The sequence below is a fragment of the Marmota monax genome, unplaced genomic scaffold (assembly GCF_021218885.2).
Source record: "Marmota monax isolate L192 unplaced genomic scaffold, Marmota_monax_Labrador192_F-V1.1 WCK01_AAM20220418_F8-fsc00246, whole genome shotgun sequence".
Taxonomy (NCBI): Eukaryota; Metazoa; Chordata; class Mammalia; order Rodentia; family Sciuridae; genus Marmota; species Marmota monax.
The window spans coordinates 1779304-1801017 of NW_026694838.1; the positions used below are offsets into that span (position 1 = coordinate 1779304).

Genomic DNA, 21714 nt, shown 5'->3' on the forward strand with positions numbered 1-21714 from the left:
TCAGGCTGCTTTCAGTTTTATATGCAGGGGTGTGTTCATGGTTGATTCTACCTATTAGTTATTCTTTTATAAAAAATTATCAGAATATATTTCCTTTATTGCATGTTTCTTATGTAGACTTCTTTACTCCTGAGAAAGTATTATAAATCTACATCCACCAACATGGATTCCCTCACAATCAGGACCTGGCTGGTGCTTTCTAAATCTGTGCTAAAAGAATCTTTTGGGCTTAAGTGCTGGGTAGATGCCTGACCCCATGGAAGTTATCTGATTTAAAACTTCTCAATATGATTTGGGTGGTTTTATTAACCTTTTTGAGTCATGGCCCCTTTTATAAATAACAGTATTTCAAGTTTATCTGCACCCACTAAGCCAAGATTGAATATTACCTAGAACCAGAGGGTTTAAGTTCTGATCCTATATGATACAGAAAGGTCAAAGCATAGGCTGAATGAAAACCAAACTCTTCTTTCCTCCAGTTTCCTAAAACATGTAAGGCTACATTGACCATAGGACACAAACCCACCAGTGAAACCCCAAACCATTTTTCCATCTGGTAACTAACTTAAGAACTAAAGAATATACCCATCAAACTATTTTTTGCCATCCTACAATACCAAGGAACATTTTCCATGTACTATCTTCTAAAGGAAAATCTTTTTTTTTGCTTTAGATTCACTCTATGTGTCCTCAGGAAATAGGAAGAGTTTCAATATGCACTCATTAGTTCATTTAATAAATATGTGTTTAGTGCCTAGAAGCACACACCACTGGGCTAAAACTGATTAGAGCAAAACATAATAAGGATCATAAATCTTCTGAAATAAGACTATCAATAATAAAACTGTAATATTTAACTCTCTCAATTGCCAAAGTCAACATCAAATCTTACACCAGTCAAGTGCTGTCTTGAGCTGTCTATTTCCCAAATAAACACTTTGTTTTATCCTTGATGGAAGTACTTGATGGAGCAGAACCGAATAATTGTTGACAGTCATTGGATTTGGCAACTGCCATCACTGCTTAATCAGTAATTCAGGAGTAGTCTGTGTTTGTCATTATTGTTTCTAAATTATAAACAAGTCAAAGTTCAATGATTATTCAGTACTCAATGGAGTACATCAGTCATATCTCGACCACACAATCTTCCGTTATATTGTATTCTCAGTAACAACTGCTCCAACATAGCAGATACATATCTCTGAGATCTTTTTCCTTTTTTTCCCTATTATTTATTAATAACAGTAAATACCACATTTCACTGCAGATAAACCATCCATCTTAAATTTGTGATATTTTTCCTTTAATATACAAAGGTACTAAGCAGGAATCTGGAAATAAAATGTGAATATTCTACCTAAAAAAACAATGACTCTATTGGTTTTTAACTTAATCCCATAAAATGCCTTTACTTTATAGAACTTTCCCTTTATTCTTCAAATATCAACAAGAAATAATCTGTGCATTATTTTAAACTAAATTAGGTATCATTATTATGATTCTTCAACTGTAATTAAAAAACAATCAAGAACAGGAAAACATTTTCCAACGAAATGATCACTAGCCCAGAAATATAATTACTTATCTTGTTATATTTTTGCACATACATATGCACATGGTGACCTATTTCTCTCTAAAACATCATCAGTTGACTTTGAAAGAATTAAGAAACACTTAAATTACTTGAAGGTATTTCATATGTCTCCTATTTAATGTTTGAATAATTTCTGGGCACATATTGGCAGCACAGACTGCAAGTAAGATGTTCCATAATTGCTTACCAAATATATATGATAGAAAGAAAGGTAAAGGATCTATTGTCTACACAGCACATAACTAATTAATAGTTATGATCCTTAAAAGGCTCATAAAAGAATATTAATATACAAGAGCATAACATAATTATAATAAATATAAGATGACCATGATGTAATAATAATGTAATATATAATAGAGTAAATATGCTTATACTATTATTTATAATATGTAGTGTATAATATAGAGTCCAAAGTTCTAACACTGGGATAATACCAACAAATTGTCTAAATGTATATCTATATGCTTTTCCTTTATAAAAAGTTTAAAATGTACCAAGTATGTAGAAACAACTTAGTTACTTCTCAGACCCATCCATAAAATGTCTACTTTCTTAATTCCAGATGATAGAAAGAAGAGCAAAGGCATTATTACCTCATGAGTTCTTGGGGAAAAGAAAACATTTCTCTAAATTTCCATGCCCAATGCTCCCCATCATCTAAATTATCTTTCTTAGTAATCATAGTCTTAGAGATGCAAAAGTAAATGGCTTTGGATTAAATACTGGGCTTTCAAGGGAGCGATAGGTACATAAAATATAGCAAAACTAATAGGAGGTAAATACTCGGCTATAAAGAAGAATAAATTTTGCCATTTGAAGCAACATGAATGCAACTGGAGAATTATGTTGAGTGAAACAGACAGGCACTGAGAGATGAATATCACATGCTGTCACTCATTTAAGGAAACCCAGATATTAACCATGTAGAAGTATGCCCTGGAATGGTGTTCACTAGAGATGGAGAAGGGCAAGAAGGAGGGGGACAAAAAGAAATTAGGAGGGACTTTTTGGTATTGAGAAGGGTGCTGAAGGAGGTGGGGGAGAAGCTGAGAGTGGAAGAAGGGTGGCTGGACATGGCTAATGCACGGCGTTGTGCTTGTATGGAAATGTCCCCACGAGTCCCATCAATGTTGCAATTTATATGTGTTAATAATTATAATAATGAAAAACGAAAACTAACAGGAGGTAATTCCAATCATCAGAGTATTAGGAATCCATGTCCTGACATATTCATTTTAAATGGTGAAAAATATCTAACCTACGGTATCAGTTAAGAAAGCACGCACTGGCAAGAGAAACCAACTCTGGCATCTTCCTACAAAAAAAAAAAAAATGGTGCAGGATAGTTTTCTTTCTTTTTTTTTTTTTTTTTGTTGATAACCCTAGACTTGTTCTTTCCCCACTTTTGCTCACTTTCTGTGCTGAAGAATAACTAACTGTAGCATGTGCAATAGCCCGAGATGGAGAAGAAGAAATGGCCAGAATAGCCCAGCTTCTCTTCCTGAACTCCCTTAAAACAGAGTATCACTCTGTGTTTTGGCCCAGTATATCCTGTTGCTCTGGTAGAAGGACTAAGATGGGCTGCTTTCTAAGGTCCCCCAAATGCAGTGCAAGTGAGATGGGCACAAACAACACTCATCTTCCATGGTGGTTTTCCTGAACCTTAGGATGTGGGGTTGGCCTGAATCCTAGGCTGCTTAGTCCTTTGATGCCTATAACAAATCCAATATGCTTCATGTAACTTGTGTGGGTTGAATGTGTGTGTGTGTGTGTGTGTGGGGGTATTCTGTGTAATTGAACCAAGACAGCTTCACAGAGCTGGCACAGTGTGTTAATGTGTCGTCTTTCAGAGCCACAGCTTCCTGGGAAAGCAGGAAAGATGACACCCTGTAGTACTGGACCCAGAGCATAATTATCAGTCTGAGGATTTAGGGGTTGCACATGCTGCTGGATCGCTTGTGGGAAGAGGAGAATAAATGTGACATAATTAATCCCTGCAGATTCGAATGAACTAACTACCCGAATTGAAGCAAAGAATAAGGAATATGGAAAACATATTGGAAACACAGCACAAAATTCCCTTGTTGTTGGACACTAACATGATTTCTCATTTTCAAGGTCAAAATGCTTAAAAAGCAAATATTCAGATATCCCCGGAGAACTAGAAAGGGAATTGTTACATGCAATGTGGTCCTTCTTAGAAAGGGAGATCTATGATCTTAAAGGACAGATATAAAGACTAGCCAGGGAAGTTTTATCCAGCTTAATCGGTGTGTTTGAGTCATAAAGGGACATTGCAGACTCTAATGTTTTAAGCTAAATTGTGGAGTTAGAATGGGGCCAAATCTCCAGGTACAATGGGGACCAGTGATCCTTATTCCTGTCAAAATAAAAGGGGAAAAGAGGAAAAATTACACTAATGATATCAGGGAGTTTTGAGATGCAGGCAGTATCCCATGACATTTACCTCCTTATGGATGGGCCCCTTTGGACCCCTGACTGTGGTTCTCAAAAGCCCATGACTGTCATTCTCACCGCTAAGTGTGTTATATGCATTGAAAAAAACTACACAATTTTCTGTTTGTTTCATTGTACATCACAGATGAGAAGTAGAGGTATAACCTTGGGGGTTACCTACTCTTGCCTGTCACCTAAGCTACCAAAGTCTAAAAGGCTAGTTAATAAAAGCAATTCTGCATATGAACTGAAGAACATTTGTTAATGAGAATTTGCTACAGAGTCTCTCTTCATTGCTTTATCACCATCACCTTGACCAAATATTGGCAATCTACACAAACATGATCAATATTTATTGAATGAACTGACCTGTAAATAAGTGGGCACTTTAATTATGAAAAATACTTCTCAAATTTCTTTGACCAATTCTTTTTGAGTCCCTTATGACAGAAACTTGTGGCCTGTTTGCTACTTTGAAACCTTGACTAAAGGGAATTTGTCTTTCACAGATTTAGAAGTTCTATCTCTATGTACCCCTTGTAGAAAGTAAAATTTTGACCTACTTTCTCTAATAGACAAGGTGCAGTGTGCTGGAGTTAATAATGAACTGTGATGACAATAAACCAAGTGTAGAGCAGCTGCTTCCACCTGGTCCCTCTGAAAACGCTTCATGTTTCCAAACAGCATTTTTAAAACATCTATAGAAACTGGATGTGAAATGCATATTGCATTTGTTGGAGAACTTTTGGGTCGAGAAATTCCTAACATATAATTAAGAAGAAAAAATTAAAGAAGACAGTAAAGGATTGAGAAGAGGGATGACAAATATTATGGCAAAATGTCAGAAAGGTATTACATGTGATTCATTTCTCCCTATAAGTTTACTTGGGGGAAAATAACCAGATATCAAAAATTAGGTTAGGGTCCAATAATTCCACCTGATACATTCTAAAACCTTTTTGACCTCTACCATTTTTACTGCAGTTCCTGTATGTAAAAAGTCTGGGATAGACTTTTGAGATCACCTCCCTCCTGTGCTTTCATCTCACCTTTCATTATTTTTGGAATGTGAACACATCTTTTTACATTGAGTGTATTCATCTACATGCCCTTACTCAAATGTCATCCATTCAAATGCAGAAACTACACTTTATTGATCCCTGGAAATTAGCTCAGCAATATGCAGCGCAAGGTCAGGGTTCATATTTTTATTGAAATATTCAGTGTTCTATGGTAAATACAGTCATTGGTAAAGATCAATGATAAGCTCAATACTAGGAAGAGTAGTATGTTGAAACAGCAAAACAATTTATATCCCTGTATCTGCAATGAAATTTCCTTTTCTTTAGTGAAATATATTCTCAAATTTAAGAAATTTTAAAATATTTTTTCACCAATATATAATTACCTGAAGATCATTTCTTGAATAGAAGAAGAAAGTTTAGAGAGAACAGTAGAGAGAACAGTGCAGTTATTACTTCTCCTTTCTTTTTTAAAATAGTTTTTTAGTTGTAGATGGACTTCTATTTTTTTTATTTATTTGTACACGGTGCTGAGAATCAAACCCAGTGCCTCACCCATGCTAGGCAAGTGCTGTACCACTTAGCTATTACACCAACCCCTATTTCTTCTTTCTTAAAGTTCTCACAGAAAAAAGTGGAACCAACATGTGTGTGCATGCAATAAGAGTAAATGTGGCAAGGGGGCAAAAAATGCTGGACAAGAATTGGTTTCACACCTTTGCCGATCTGCCTGGATCTGCCTGGAATGGCTTAGGGAATTAAAAATGGATAAATATTCAAAACCCAAGTGACACCTTGTTTCTGCCTCTTTTCTTTTAGATTCTATTCTAATGGAACTTTCAGAACTGTTTCTCTCTAAATGTTCCTGTGGTTTTTCAGAGGCCACTGAGCATCCAGTAATTTCTGCCAAGACTTTGGTCATCATAATTTCCAGATGCCTCAACTTGGACTGACAGGAAGGACTAAAGTGGAATGTCTAGCCTCCTTGTGCCTCATGAGCATAAGCCACATTAGTGCCCTCTGGTTGCTGAGGTGGAATAGAGGAATATTTTGCTAGATTTCTTTAAACACAATTCTTTTAAGTTCTCATTTCTTTCTGAGAGACACTTGGTTGAAACATCAAGCATTCAGCATCCTTCCCCAAGGACTCAATGGGAAGGCAAAACTCTTCACAAGGAACACACTCAAGGTCCCTAAAAACTTTCATTGTAATTTTAAGGCACTGAATTACACTTAAAATGACATTTACTATTTTTAAGAGAGAAATAAAGGTAAAGAAGGAAAATAATCGTAATTTGAAAGTTCTGTCGCGTAACTCTTACATTGAATCTCCACAAAATATTTAGAAAAAAATCTTTTTAAATTTCAAGTTTCTGAACAATGTGTGCACTTCTTGTTATGTATCAAACTGAATGGAAATATCTAGTTAAAATATTAATATTTTCTTAATCCCGTGCCCAAATGCAGGGGTGTTTTATTGTGAACAATGTGGTATGGCTCTCCCTATCCCTCTGTGATAGTCTCAAGAAGGAAAAATATTGTTTCAATCTATTGAGATTTTAAGGCTGTTGATTTTCAAAGAATGATCTAGCCCCTATTTTGGTAGGTACAGAAGTAAATTATTTTTATTTTATTCATAATTTTCCTATTTTCTTTGAAACTTGTATTTTATTTAATTTGGAAAATCTACTAACATTGGTCCATGTTAGTCTACTTTATTCCTTTTTATTGCACATAATATTTTATATAATTAATATAAAATAATTGGTATGTCAAGTTGATTGAAACACTATTACATGTAGTGAAGGAGGACTTCAGATAGACTCAAACATCCTCATAGTATAAAAATATCTGAACATAGCAGAAATAATAAAGATTATAAATTAGAAACAAGCCTAGGGTAGTATGTTGCTTAAAAAAGGAACAGGTATGATATATAAAGTAAATTTTGGTACAAAAACTAAATTATTAAGACAAAAGACCCAGACAGAAAAAAAAAGTGAGCTACTAACCAACACATAGACATTAGAAAGAAAGTTGTGTTTTTGATATTTATATTAATTATTCAATAGATAATACTACCTGAAACACCAACCCATTTAGCATTTAATACATGCTTGTAGAGTAATGATGATAAAAATATAAATTGTACCTAACACTTATTAGAAATTTACTATGAGCTAGACTCTATGCACTGTATCAAACACTGCAAATATTTGAAAAGTCCTCTGCAACAAGTTTCCATTTCCCTTTCTCACTTGGTGAACACTTTTTAAATTCTTCTTCCTTTAACAACCACATATTATCCATCAGTGAGTTCTATGGCCTTCTCTTTCAAAATATATTCCAGGTTTGATCATTTTTTATAACCTTTACACCTGTCTTCTAGGCCAAACCATCTTCTTTCTTAGGCAAGTTTAATACAATAATCCTCACTCTAGTTTCTCTTTCTTTTGACATCTTGGTGGAAGTCTTCATTACTTTGTAACCCTTGCATTCCACATACCCACAAAACAACCTTTGGTAATGCCAACGTTTGCTCTCAGGGGAAGCAGTAGCAGGGCTCTATTCAGTCATGCCTATGGTAGCTTCTGAGTGCCTGGATGTCTGAACATGGGGAAACAAATCACAGAGAAACAGTTCTGAGGTAGTCCTATGCAAGCAGGTTGTGTGGGGACTCTTTTCTCTAGCAAAGTCTTTGAAATGGAGCTGTACATTTACATCCTTGAGCCTATGATGCATAGGGTTTTGCCCATTCGTGAAATCTCCTCAATATATCTTCCTATTATCCCAGTGCAAAATACTTGGCTTCTTTCTAATGGCAGTAATCTCTTTCCAATCACATCCTCTCTGGCCTCAACTTTAAATATACTCCTTTTCCAGCCAAAGAGCAAGTTTTTCAAATCTTTACAATCTGTTTTTTGCTCCCATTTATCACTGTAAATTTAGCTAAAGGTATTCAACAACACTCATGACACTGTCTGGATTCTGGACTGCCTTGAAATTCCCTGCACTAGATAATTCATCTATCATGTTAAAACTCAACTTCCTTCAAAGTCTCAGGGCGTGGACAAAATGTATACAAGGTCTTTTCCAGATTGTAACATTAATTGAATTTTCTATAGAGTCCTCATTTCCATTTGAAACCTCATTTTTACAGACTTTACTCTCTTTACTCCTATTAATTAGCATTCTGTTCTTCTAAGCTCCCACTAGAATTTCCCATTAACTCCCCTTATAGCAATCTAAGCTTTTCCTAGCCTGCTTCTCAAAAGTTATGAAAATTTTTCACATACCAACTCTGAAGGCTTCTTAACCATATTGTCATATATAGTCATGACTATGACCCCACTTCTTGGTACCAATTTTCTCTGTTAGTTTTTCATCTCTGTGACAAAATACTTTAGATAATAAAGTCATGATAAGAAAAGATTAATTTAGACTCAGAGTTTCAAAGGTTTTTAGTTGCTTGGCCCATTCCTGTGAAACTGAGAAAAGGTATAATATCATGGTGGGGAGAACATGTGGAACAAAGCTACTCACTTTATGGCATATGAGAAGCAAACAGAAAAGAAGAGCTGGGAGTTCCAATATCTCCTTTGAGGGCATGCCCCAGGGACTTACTTCTCCAACTCATCTCTGCCTTCTAAAGTTTTGACCACCTCCCAGTAGCATTATCTTCTGGGGACCAATTCCTCAGCACATAAGCCCGTAAGAGACATTCCAGATCCAAATCACAACATGCCCTACACAAGTCCTAAGAAGGTAGGAAACTTCATCTGTCTTTATCAGGATATCAAGGACATAACAGCCCTGCTTGGCACATAGAAGCTTTCATGAACATTAACTAAAAATATCAAGGAACGATGCTTTGTTTAAAGTAGTTAGTTTTTGTTTTTATCCTTGAAATATCATCAGTTCCTTTTTCTGTTAAGCAGTCTTTGGTTTAAATTGTCAGGGCTTAGCAGAATCCAACTAAAGCTGGGAGGTTTTGAATATCATATAATCTGAAATTGTTGGCATTATTGTAGCATATTTTATAATTATTAGTTAACAGTCTTGGCGCATCTGTCTAAGTTACAAAAGTTACAATAACTTGTGTTAGCAATTGAGGTTGGTAGTCAGATACCTTCTCTCATGAGTCCACCAACTCTTTACCAATCATTTACAAGAAATATGATGGGCACTTTTTTGGGGCAATCTCAGGTTGCAGGATGAATGAACACCAGAATAACTTGCCAATTTCATCAGCCTTAGATAAGACATCAATTCTGTGATCTGCAATCTGCTTTATTTCCCAATTAACCAGTTATTTTTTGACAGGATAATTTCTATGCAAATTGAAATTTTAATTTATACAAATTGAAAAAGTTTTACTGTATAATTCGATTTAATCATTCAAACTACCTATCAGGTTATAACAATACATGTTCCCATTTTTTAGTAAGATATGGTCTTCTCATGGCAGGGCTGTTCTCTTTGCTAGTCAGCTTTTCATCACTCTGACCAAAAACATGACCAGAACAACTTAAGGAGGACAAATTTATTTGGCTCACAATTTTGATGGTTCAGTCAATGGTCAGCCAACTCCATTGTCTGGGCCCAAGATGAGGCAGAACATCATGGTGAAAGGGTATGGTGGAGCAAGGCTGCTCAACTCCTGGCAATGAGGAAACAGAGAGAAACAGAGGATCCAGGGACAATATATATTCCCTGGAGGAATGACCTCAGTGACATACTTCCTCCAGTCAATGCCCAACCTGCCTATATTTATCACCTCATAGTCCATTCAAATTATTAAATCCATCAAATGCTTTAGTCTACTAATGAGATTATAGCTCTCATAACCAGTCTTTTCATTTCTGACTTTGCTACACTGGAGATCTTTCCAATACATGAGCTTTTCAGGGGATATTTCATATCCCAACCATAACCTTCTACCAGACTGTCATTGGGTCTAAATCCTAGCTCAACCACCTCTTAGTTATATGACCTTAAATGGGTTACTTAATCCTTTAAAATATTAGTTTCATTTAGCATAAAATAGAAATAATTATAGTATCTATATGATAGTTTTAATTTAATGAATCAGTGCTCCTGGAAGCTGTCTATCTAATCAACAAGAACAGCAGGGATTCTTAATAAGAGATAAATGTAAGATTGTCTAAAGAGCCCCATATCTCACATGTCATAGCCCCTGCTGAGAATTTTTGAACTAAGTTTCATTATAAAGTACAGATAGATCAGTTTTTTCTTTCTTTATTATTGTTTTTCTTTTTATTGTTTTGTACCAGGGATTGAATCCAGGGACATTTAACCACTGAACCACATCCCTAGCCTTTTTTTTTTTTTTATATATTTTACAGACAGCGTCTTGCTACATTGCTTTGGGGCCTTACTAAATTGCTGAGGCTGGCTTTGAACTCATGATCCTCCCGCCTTAGCCTTCTGAGATGCTGGGATTGCAGGTATGTACCACAGTGCCCATGAGAGTAGTAGTAGTAGTAGTAGTAGTAGTTGTTGTTGTTGTTGTTTTAACAGTTTAGAAGTATAAATCATTAAAGTGCCAATAGACTTCCATTATGATATCATCTCATAATTATCACTGACAATGCTTCTTTTGCCTTGTACACTTATTAAATATTTATAATTTGAATAATATGTTTATAGAATAATTTAACAGAACTCAGATGAAGGCCAAGTGGTCAATATCAATAACTCTAGAATCATGTTCATCTAGAATCAAGTCTCAGTTCACACCTTTTATAGTTGTGTGACCTTGAATAGAGTATGAGCAAGGTTTTAGAAATACTCAGATTATCAAGCTGGCTGAATGCCACATTTTCTGAGTAGGTTCACAACCCCTTGGATCAGTCAGTCTTCAAATAACAGTGATTATATTGGTTAATATTTTTGGAGTACATGCTATAGGCCAAACACTCTGTTAAACACTGCCTGAATTATCCCTTCTAGTCAACACAAGTGACTTCTAAAAATAGTAGTAGTAGTATTTCTATCCCCTTTTACAGATGAGGAAACTAGAGGGCAGTGTCTTGAATACACTCTATAAATTAAGAAGTGATCAAAGAATTATTTAAATCTATATTGCTCTGACTTCAATGCTGTTTTTAATCTAGTATCAAGTGATTTCCAAATGTAATTTTTTGAAAGACCCAATATGTAAAGTAGCAATAGGAGGGTTTCGATTACTTCATTAAAAATGGAGGGTGGGGGGCTCAGATCCTCTCTTGGTTTCATTGCTCAGTTGAGGTGGACTCACCACGGACCAAGAGAGATATGAGGTGCATTTTGAATAACGCTCTCTCTAAAGCAATTCTCCACTCTGCAGAACCCTCCTTATCTGAAGTCACAGAAGGCAATTTGCATTTAAATTAAATTATTAAACTAATCTTGAATAAACAATATAAATTAATTAGTGTATCAAATTGAAATTTTCATTGATTAAATTAAATTTTTGAAATTTAAAAGTTTTATTAAACTCTTCAAATTTAAGTAAAATTTAATATTATTAAAGTTAGAAATAATAAATTATCCAGTTTCCCAATCACACTAGGTCCATTTTGAATGCCCAGTGGGCACATGCAGCTAGTGGATCAGCACAGGTATTATATATCTAATCACCATGGGAATTTCTATTAAACAGTGATGATTTAGATTGAATCCCTAATAACTATCCATCCCAATTAGAATACAACCCAGCCCCCCTTCTCCTACTATGTCTGACCTCACATAATCAGGCCTCTGCCTTTGTGTTTGTAGTTCAGAGTAATCTCTGCTGTTCCAGATATACCAGCCTTCCTCGTGACATGCCCAGCTTTGCAGCAGTCTTTGTATTTGTTGTTACATCTGTCTTGTACTTTCAGGCCCTAGATCTCCACATGGTTGCCTTGATCCTATCCTTGGGTGCCAGTTCAGATATTGTCTTCTAAGAGTCTTTTTCCAGCTATACCATCTCACTTCTCTCTTGGACTCCCTGGCCTTTGCTATTCCATTTCTCTTTTTTTTTTATATCTTGCACTTCCCACTTTGGGAGTTTTTCTTATTTGCTTGTTTACAAGTTTAATGTTTTCATCATTGAATGCAAAATCTAGTTATTCAGGAAGCTCAAATGTCTTGTTTATAGAACTATAATGGAGCGCTAAACTTGATGACTATCCATGGGAGTAGTTACTCAATAACTACTTGAATAAATAAGTGAAATATTTCAGAGGTATAAAAATTAAGCCTGAGAGAGGCTTACACAGGTAAATGGTGAATGTACGGTTTTTGAATCCAAATGGTCTCTCACTCTGGTCTTGTAACTACATAAAGAATTATGTATTACTGAGAGGACAAGTCAGGGGAAAGATGATTCTCAGGAAATACTCCAAATCCCAGTAGCAATGTGTTATAAGTCAGGCTGTCCCATGAAGTGTGAGAAGCACTGATAACATTGATACATCTCATTACACATAAAATGTCAGATAGCAACACCAACTGTTGGCATTTGGGGGAAGATATGAAGTGAGCATTTGAACTTATACTGCATTGAAATGGTATCACTTGCCAAAGGTAGCCATTTAGGTGACCCCAACCTCAAAGACTATGCAAAAGTGGCTGCCACCAGAATGGTTTAATTAAAAGCAAGAGAATACAGTAGGTGACAAAAAAAAAAAAAAAAGTCAGGAGGCTGATCTAATCAGAGAACCATAATGGAGGTAGATAGCAGGAGATCAGAGAGTTGCAGAGAAAAAGTTTTCATTCGATCAGCCAGCAGTGCTAATGGCAGGGTCAGAAGGAATTGATGGGGGCTGGGGATGTGGCTCAAGCGGTAGCGCGCTCGCCTGGCATGCGTGCGGCCCAGGTTCGATCCTCAGCACCACATACAAACAGAGATGTTGTGTCCGCCGAGAACTAAAAAAATAAATAAATAAATATTTAAAAAAAAAAAAAAAAAAAAAAAAAGAAGGAATTGATGATGAGCTGCTAGCAGGCTGAGTACAGCTGGTAGCAGCAGGCAGGGCTGACAGGTTGGGAGGAAGGAGCAACTAATCAAACTGTCCTTCGGGCAGATTCGACAACAGTGGGATCAGTCAGCAGGGGTAGGAGATTCAGCTGCAGGAGGATGTGAGGGATGGGGAAGGCAAAGACAGAACAAGGTCAGTCTGGGGTCTGGGTGGGAGGAAAGAGGATTGGGCTGCAGTCTGATCAGCCAGCTGTGACAGCTCATCAGACAGTTCAGGGAACCAACTAAGGCAGCAGCAAGGAGGGAGCAGAAGCTGAACAGTCCACTGAGCTGACGAATCTCAGAGTCAGAAAAGCTAATCAAAGCTGACAGCCTGCAACAGAGCTTGGGTGGGGCTAGTTGGGAGTCAAACCTGTGCCTTTGGCCAAGGGTTTATTTTTCATTCCACAAGCAGATCATGCAGCTTGACTGCATTTTCTAGTGTCCCAAGGCTCAGGGAACTGTGATTTGAAGACTCCTTGACAAAGCGGTGCAGAGATGCCAAGTCCCGATCCTCTATCAACAGGGCAGACTAATCCAGGATCTGAGACCTGCTCTGGAACCCTAATCAGTCTGGCTCAACACTGGCAAATAAATATGCACTCTGCTTTTCTCTTTTTCTTTCCTTCTTTCTTCATCTTTTTTTTCCTTTTAAACAATTTGCATTTTTGGAAAAGTTTTATAAAGGATTCAAAATATAAAGGTTTAGGTCAAAAAATGACCCCTCTTAAACATGTCATGAATATCTGCTCCTTGTTCTCTAAATTCAGGTACAGTGACTTTCTGTCCTTAAGCTTCATATTCTCTCTTCCTCCCACATCAAATCACTACAGTTTTTAATAACATACATAAAGAGACACATACTGAAATAGGTTAAAACTGTATCCTTGTGAAGTGAATTCTACAATGGGTTTGCTTAAAGCAGAAAATGCATGTAATACCTGAAAAACTAAATGTTTCAGTATTGACTTTCCGACTTCCTTCTCTATCAAAAAGCTCATCACCACCAATCTCTCGCCTTTCAGGTCTCCAACATTGGGAGCCTGCCTATCATTTGTACTTTTCTTATCTGTGACATCTTTAAGATTCCAAAGGTGCATGAGAGTAGTAATAACATTATAATAATTCTGCTGATAACTACCTTTTCTATGTGCCTTTTTTTGGAAAAGCACAGAACCATACAGAGCTCTAAACTTGATGACGATCCATGGGAGTTACTCAATAACTACTTGTTGAATAAATACATGAAACATTTTAAAGATGTAGAAATTAAGCCCGAGAGAGGTTAAATAACTTTCCTAAGGTCACACAGGTAAAATGGTGAACATGGTTTTTGAATATGTTCAAAGGACTACTCTTGTCCTGACATTATGGAGAAAGCAGGCTCCTGGAGGTGAGGGGCTTGAAGCAAGGTCACACAGGGAGGAGTGAGTCAGAGGAAACACAGTTGCCACCCACTCACCCACTGTCACATCTCTTTTATGTTTCAAACAAAATTAAAAAGTGACAGTTTTGCAGAGGATTTGACTACTCTTTCCCCTTTTGTTCTCAACAAATAATAAACTAAAGGAAAGTTCTTGCCGAGGCTTAAAATGTCTGTGCACCATGAAAAGATGTCTGCACACATGTAGACTGCAGCAGGGGAAAGTCTTCTGAGAGGTGAGATTGCTATATCTGGTAGGTGTTGGAGCAGCTGTGAACAGAGCATGCCCTTCATCATATTCCTATCTGACCTCCCATCATCTGGATAAGGATCTGGACTAAGGAAGAAATTTAAAATCTTATTTTAACATATGAAGTAATTTATTCAGTATCAACTGGGCTTGAAACTGCAAGAATTAAAATAATGTGGCACTAGAACAAGAGTAGACAGGTTGATTAATGAAACAAAATAGCAAATTTAGATTCAAATAAGTGCTGGTTTAAATTAATAGAAAGGTGACATTTTAGATCACCAAAGGAAAGATGAATTTTCTAGTGGTTTTTGATTAATTTTCTGGTTATTAGCAAAATAAAACAGTGAGATTCTTGTGTTATAACAATTACCAAAATGAATTCCAGATAGATTAAACTAGAATTTAGTAGAAATCATGTTGTAATATGCTTTAGCCAATGTCTCAAAATCTTAACTAATATGCAAGCTCTAATACAAATATACCGGTGTTCCTATGCATTTGCCTATATCTATATGCACACACATAAATATAGATGAAACCATATCCACTGTTTCTTTGTTCTTGAGATATCAAAGGAAATATCCATTTTCAAAAAAGCACACCATGGGGGTTGGGATTGTGGCTCTACGGTAGAGCACTCTCCTGGTATGTGTGAGGCCCTGGGTTCCATCCTCAGCATCACATAAAATAAAATAAAGATATTGTATCCACCTACAACTAAAAAAAAATTTAAAAGCACACCAATTTTGTTTAAACCTTAGTACATTTCTCAGCTTTAGAACAAGGTGGGTGTAAGTTACATATCTATCCACTGGCATGGGACATGAACTTCTGGGTTACAATGTTGCACTTTTCAAAAAAGCTACTTGTATTACAAGTCCACAACAAGTTTAAATTAAGTTTAAGATGAACCCAACTGTTGATAAGACCCCGGGTTTCAGGAAATAAGGCAGGCTCACTAATCATCCCGATAATTATGATGATCATGCAGGTCCACTACCATTTCCACTCCATTGCTATTCAACCTTAATGAGTCAGCCAAGGGTAATCTCACCATCCCTGTGTTCATGCAAAAGCAGTTCATCTGAGGAAATGCAAAGAGTCTTCCCAGGGGTATATAAAACATCTCCACCACAGAAGGGTTTGATATACTATCTCCCAAGGTGATGAGAGATCACTGAATTATAAGCAGTGTGTCCATTTTTAAGGACTATTAATCATTAGAAATAATATGACTGTAACCTAATCTTGACTATTTTACTAAGAACTGAGCTAATATCTAATAGTGTGTGTATATACATATGTCAATTTTAAAAAGGGGAGATCACTCACTCTCAATCTGCCAAGTGCCATCAACTCAATTCTGTTTTTTTTTTTTTTTTTCATTAACACTGTGGCTCAGTCTGAGGTAAAATTGTGTTGAGGAAGTTCATGCATTGATAATGCTGACTGTTTAGGAATACAATCAAGGGCATGGAGGATGACTGATTCTAAGGTTGAATATGAATTCTCATTGAAACAAATAAGCTAACTCCTGTGTAGATTTGAAGGATTAATGGATAAATTCATTAATAAATGCAGTGGACTTATTTCTTATAGTCTGAGAGAGTAACTGATAGATTGACTATAGAATGGTAAAGAGTATTAGGAGCTATTCAAACTTTCAAAGTTGGATAAAAAATATTGGAGAGAGTTGGTACTGATGGTTATTTTCAGTCCAGAAGTTGGTCAGTTGTGATTGGTGAAATGACTGGAATATGCAACTGCACTCCAGTGCCAGGAACCCAAATAGTAGAATCTCTGTTCATAGGACAACTGAGTTCCTGATCATCTATCAGGTACTCTGTACCCAAGAAGTCATATGGTTTGCCTCTTCCTGAGACAATAAGATAACAGTCCTTTAACTTCTAGGAAGCTGATAGTTTGAGGAGTTTAAAATTTAATACATAATAAATTAAACTTAATTATGATACATAGTAAAGATAAACATGAAGAAGACGACAAATTCTTCAAAATAGAGTCATTTTATCTCCTCTGAGCCAGTAAGAGTGGATAGGAATTGTTGAGTAGTGAAAGTGAGAAAACAGCTCACTGGCCATGCTAGCGATCAGTCTTCCTAACCATTCACTGCCATTCTTAATTCTCAACCTTTAGTTACTACAATATCTGACTCACTAGCTAGCTAGTACTCATTCAATAAATAATAAGTATTATTATTATTGTTATGAGCATTATAGTGGAACAGCACAGATTGGTCAGCAAGAGCCAGATATTTTAATACCTACTTTTTGAGTTTGATGGTGTGTCACATAAATTGACTAGGCATGTTTCCTTGACTGTAGCAAAAATAATAACAATGACCCACATGTATTAAATGAAGTCATGCCCATAAACCCCAGCTCCCACACTATAAAGAGCACATAAAATTCATTTTTTATTATAAGGAAAAATAAAACTCAGTATACGTTGGACCAAACAAGAATGAAAATGAAAAATAAATGAAGTGATACTAATTCATCCACACCATTACTCCAGGCCAAATTTGGAAATAGTTATTTCTTTCTCCCTAGGAAATCATTGGGTACTCAGATGTGATTCAGAAAAGCCAGCGCAAAACTAGGGAGACAGCTTCTGGAGGGGAATTGATGAATTGTTAGCAAGAGCTTAGCTTCACCCTATCTGATGAACTAAACCACTTCCTGAGCTTTGAAGTTCTTAAGGTCACAAACAGCCAGATGTTTTACTTCTGGGGTTTTTTATTTACTAAATGAGAGCTGATAATCTAGGATTTGGGTTTTCTGAACCTCTGTCTAGACCACTGATTCATTTTTTTATCCCTCACATGGTAATTCTTTCTGTTGTGTCATTCAAAATCAGAGTCTTAATTTTATCTCTTAGGTAACTAATTCAGAATACAACACTTTTTATTGTAAATTTATTATTTATAGATAACCTTCTTTTGAGGCTTCCAGAAATAACTTAGGGATATTTTAAAGCTCTAAAATTGAGAATTTGTTTTTGAGAAACAAATATATGTTTATTTTGTAGGTATATGGAGATAAGAATGTCCATCTGAGTCTTCTAGGAAGAAGTCTACCTTTCCTAAAATGTAGCCACCCAATAAATGTAAAATTCAATGTTTTGCACACAGCTTTAATAAATTATACCTACTTGGCTAATGGCTCCCAGCACTCTGTTAATTATCATGGAAGCGCAGGCCTTTCTTTGCTTTCTCCCCTATCTGATGAACTAAACCACTTTAATCTGGTGATTCAACAATTGATTCATTCTTTTGTATTGAATTCAATTAGCAACAAATAGTAAGAAATCCTGCTACTCCTACAAGCTCATCTGAGAATGCTAGTGTATTTCTATGTGTCTAAAATGTATTGCAATTTTTAACTCTTTTGTAATTAGTGGTGGTGGGGGGGAACACCAGTATAATTGTGTTTATATGAGAACATTGCTACAGTTTGGATCTTGAATATGCCTTAAAGGTCCATGTTAAAGGTCTGGGCACCAGCTGGTGGCGCTATTGTGAGGTGGTGAAACCTCTAAAGTGGAGCCTAATGGAAGGAAGTTGGGTGTCTAGGGGTGCGCTGGTAAAAGGAATACTGGAATCCTGGTCCCTTCCTGTCTTTCCCATTTCCCCAACTGCCATGAGGTGAGCAAACTTCTTTGCCACATGTTCTCATCATGAGGCAGTGCTGGCCACAGGCCCAAAGCAACCATGGCATGAAACTCTGAAACTTTAGGTCAAAGTAAAACCATGCTCCCTATAAGTTAATTTTCCCAGGGATTTTTTATAGTGATGAAAAGCTGACTACCAGTCATAAAAAAAAAGTCAAAAGTCAAAAGACTATAAATAAAAATATTTGCCTTTATATCCAAACTCTTATAGCCCTCACTATGTGTTTGAAGTCTATGGAGACTCACTTATATATCAAATGTTTACTGGGTATATATCATGTTCTAGATCCTGATCTAAACACTGCCCTCCTTTAAGCTACATTCTGGCATACAAATTATGAGGTCAAGGAAGGTTCATCGAGTGTTTTAGTCAGTTTTTTCACTGCTGTGACTAAAATATCTGACCAGAACAATTTTAGGAGGAAAAGCTTATTTGAGGGCTCACTTTTTCAGAGGTCTTAGTCCGTAGAAGGCCCGCTCCATTTCTCAGGGCTCAAGGTGAAGCAGAACATCATGGTGGGAGAGTGTGGTAAAAAGCAGCAGCTCTTGTGGTGATCAGAGAGCAGAGAGTCTCCACGCTCCAGATACAAAATATATATACCCCAGAGCCATGCCCCCAATGAACTACTTCCTCCAGCCACACCCCACCTGCCTCCAGTTACCACTCAATTAATTCCATCAGGAATTAATTCACTGATTAGTTCAAGGCTATCACCCAATCATTTTTTCTCCAAACTTTCTTGCATTGTCTCACATGTGAGCTTTTGGGGGACACCTTACATCTGAATCATAAACATCAAGGCATCACAAGTGTGTGACTTGGGTTGGAAAACTATATAAAGCAATATGAGAAAAATGATGTGTTTGTCAACATCAATTTATCTGACCATATTTTGAACAGTGTTACCTATGAGACAAAAACTGCCTTCTACCTTATGAAAGGTAAAGAGGCCACACAGTTGTTTTCTGAAGTCTCTTTTGTAACTGTGAATTAAATACAGCTAACCTATCAATTGATGAACCGGTCCTACAGTCACAGACTCAAGGGGGTGTTTTGTCTTTCTAGTGATAAACACAGGCAAACTCAATTCCTGAGGACCTGGGACAGCCTTGGATCAGTGCAGGGAGTTTTTAGGACCAGGAGTTCATCATCACAGTGGCGCTGTATTCTCTCCGACCAGATCTGCACTAGCCCAGGGGACAGGTACCAAATTTTATTCTCCAATCTCTTCACTCATACTGTACACTCTCCAGATTATTTCAGTACTGTTGTTAATATAATTTGGCTACAGACAGTTTCTCTTGCTGCAATCCAACTCCCAATTGATGTAAAGGTGTAGATATTTTTAAAAGATCCCTATTCCTCTAGAAAGTGCCACACTATTACTCCCTTTCATGGCATGGCTCCAGGGTGTCAAAGAGAAGTCAGGAGGCCAACGAGATGCAGGAGAGCATTTCTAATATGTGTTCTGAAGAAAGTAATTTCCTCAAAAAACTCCATGAATAAATGTTACTATTGTCAAATAATTTAAAGAAAAGGCTACTATTCTTAGAAATCTGCAAAGCATATAAGATATAACCTTGCAGACCTCAAGAAACCTCTTTGAGTCTTAATTTCTTCTATATAATGTGGCTGAGAATCTCTTTTTCCTAAGGTTAGAAGGAGGTATTGCAATAATGTATATAGAATACTCAATATGGTGCCCAACTCATTTGGGACAATGTATGTTGTTATTTTAAAAATTAAACTGAAATAATTACAAGATAAATTACTTTGAAAATACCTTAGTAATTCAAAACCATACTAACAGGGACTTGTAAACTGTAAGGAGTTGCTTTTCTTTGTGGTAGAAACAAATATGCCCAAACATGGTAATTAGAATTATTACGTAATCCCCTGTCTAGAAAAAAAAGATACTTTGCTTCATAAACTCTTCTTGAAAACAATATAACATAAAAAATTTCTTTTCTAATATTTGGTTGCGTTTCTCAGTCTGGTACCAATTTTGTTTTTCAATCCAAACTTCCAGGGATTAGCAAAAGACAAAGAAAGGAGAACATCTTACTCTTGATTTGAGTTAAGGTAACACATATTGGCATCTCAAAGAGGGAGCAGATTGAAAAGTTGATTCTAAAACATTTGAGGATTTTCCCATTAAGCAATTTTCCACCCTCTCAAATCCATATATACCAAATTGCTATTGACTGCAGAGCAGAATGGCCTAGCCAATTTCACAGAATTACTTTTTGGTATATGGATTACAACTACACAGAGAATAGCAAATTTATCAAATGTACTAGTGTCTAGGACAAAGGGAAAATAACAACCAAAACCATAGAGTTATGTTAAAAAAAAAAGAACCAAAAACCAAGATATTTCTGTGATGGTTTGCATTATGGAAAATGCTAGATTTATTTTTTTCCATTTGATCTCTTTTTAATATTCCTGCATGATTATTAATTGATAGTTATCAAAATTCTCTTCACTTCATCATTTCTTCATTGTTCATGGAAGGATTTAGCAAAGGATGATTTTTTTTTCCCTCAAATAAAAACCATCTGGAAAATCTGCTTTTTAAAAATACAGTTCAATTCTGTTTCATTGATCTCAGAAGAAAGATCCAAATTATTAGTTTGCTCTCTAATGGCCTCTGTAGTTTGACACCATCATAATATCCAAGTTAGGCTATGCTAAGCTATAATAATAAAAAATCCCAAATCATCTCTGGCCCTACAAAACAATTTTTTATATTTATTTATACAAATTCTCTCATAGGTCCCTAACTCTTCTGGACAATAGTTCTCCAAATAGCTGCCAGGCCACTTAGCTTGGGGGTTTGGCTATGCCAAATAATGTCTCTATATTCATCAAAGTAGAGGAAAAGAAATTCTAGATAATTGTTCTTGATTGTGGATTGCCCCAGCTTATGTGACATTATTCATAGAGCTTGCCCAGTTGAAAAAAACAATAAGCATTGCTGTTCCTTCCTTCTCACCTGGTCATCCTTACCTACACACCCTTCCTCCTGCATCAGCTCTTGGCCATAGGCAGTTCCTTCCAGGAACCATTCTATCTCCTGCCACAGGGAATTTTCACATCCTTTTCCTTCTATGGTGAATGTTCTTCTCTATCACACACTTAACCACAAACACCTTCCTGACCTTCATTTTCTTGCGAACAGAGCTAAGCATTTCTTTCTCAAGGAAGTTATCCCAAATGACTCTCCTCCTTCAAATATTATTATAGGAATGTTCTCTTCCGAGGAT

General features: G+C 36.3%; 1 long non-coding RNA gene across 1 annotated transcript in view; it reads left to right on the plus strand.

Moving 5' to 3' along the window:
• The window catches only part of LOC124080352 (uncharacterized), a 39305-nt gene extending 19660 nt beyond the window's left edge, over positions 1 to 19645 (plus strand). Inside the window, exons 2-3 of the long non-coding RNA XR_006847664.2 lie at positions 10443 to 10544; positions 19514 to 19645. This is a non-coding gene — a long non-coding RNA (uncharacterized LOC124080352). The remainder of the gene's footprint in view (positions 1 to 10442; positions 10545 to 19513) is intronic.
• Positions 19646 to 21714: the final 2069 nt, after the last annotated feature.